This window comes from Grammomys surdaster, unplaced genomic scaffold, assembly GCF_004785775.1.
Source record: "Grammomys surdaster isolate TR1022 unplaced genomic scaffold, NIH_TR_1.0 273, whole genome shotgun sequence".
Taxonomy (NCBI): domain Eukaryota; kingdom Metazoa; phylum Chordata; class Mammalia; order Rodentia; family Muridae; genus Grammomys; species Grammomys surdaster.
In genome coordinates, this window is record NW_021604714.1 from 2,341,278 (window position 1) to 2,342,841 (window position 1,564).

Here is a 1,564-nt window from a genome sequence, read left to right on the forward strand (position 1 = left end):
AGAGAGAGAGAGAGAGAGAGAGAGAGAGAGAGAGAGAGAGAGAGAGAAAACGTTTGTAAGCCTTTACATAACCGTCCATTTTTCAGGTGTGCTGTTTTTAAGGTGGTCCAGATAAATGTGCTTTCCTCAGGCATCCCAGACTGGCCTCAAACTATATAGCAGCAGATGACCTTAAATTTTGGTTCCACCTGATTCTACCTCCCAAAGTGGCATTGGGATTGTGAGTGTGCACTACCACATCTAGTGTGAGTGTGCACTACCACATCTAGTGTGAGTGTGCACTACCACATCTAGTTTGTGGGCTGCAAACAGGCTTTCCTGCAGCCTAGATGCATCTGCTCGCTTTCCTGTTGCTTGTATAAAAGATTGGCCAAACGTTACTTGGGAATGAAAGGATTTGTCTGGCTTATATGTCCGGATCAGTCGATCATCTGGGGAAGTCAGGGCAGAGGCAGGAACCATGGAGGAAAGCATTTTTCTGTCTTGTTCAGCTTGCTTTCTTATACTATCTAGAACTGTCTGCCCGGGGGGGGGGGGGTGGCACTGGCCACAAAGGTCTGGGCCCTTTTGTATCAGTCATTTATCAAGAAATTGACCCCACAGACATGCCCACAGGCCAATATGATGGAGACAACTCCCTTTTCCCAGATATGTCTAGGTTTGTGTCAAGCTGACCGAAACTTGCCAGCACACCACTACCGTCTGAGCCAGATCCCCAGAACACTCACTATTTAGAGTGTGCAGACGGGCTCAGGGACCCCAGGGATGCTGGACAGTGAGGACTGCTTCGAGAAGCCTCATGCCCAGCCTGGACTCTGTGGAACCCCTTAGGATGTTGGGAGGCCCTGGAGATCCCCTGGGTTGGTTTCTGGGCTTCTCTTCCTTGATGAGGGTTCTGAAGCTGTTTCCATATGCCTCACTTCTCCCTAGATGTTGACTGAGCATCTAGGAAATGTTCCCAGGGTTGTATAACATTTTAGACAGACCCTCTGGCCACTGCCCAAAGCGACACAGGGTAAAAGTTTGGTGATGGACTAGTAATGTCTGCTCTGGGCACAAGCTGGGGATACATACTCTGTGTGTCCCTGAAGTCTGGAGTGTGTTCAATAAGCCAGACCATGGCCAGAGCTGAGGCTTCTAACAGCATCTACCTAGGTTGGTCCTCTGATGTGCACTCCCAGGCCCCCCCCCCCCCTGTCTATAGAGAGGCAGCTCCCCGGAGCAGGCAGTCTGTCAAGAAGTGGAGATGGAGCTTGATTGTGTAGTCTGCACTGTCCACACTGGCATGGGAAATGCCTGCAGGTTGGAAGAGGCATGTGCTCTAGTTGAGAGTAAGGGATTGTCTATATAGTCTTAGCCAGGGTCCTAAAAATGTCAGGTCCTAAAAGAGCCAGTGGAGTAATAGATTATTGATGTCTGACACAGACACAAAGCAAGACATGAATTGATTCACCCTTCAAGCAGCTCCTTTCCCTCTTGGCTATGGGGTTAAACCCAGGGTCTCAGAAATGCAAACCAAGCATCAATAGGAGGTGAGACAGGCTGATTCTTTCTCTCTCTTCCT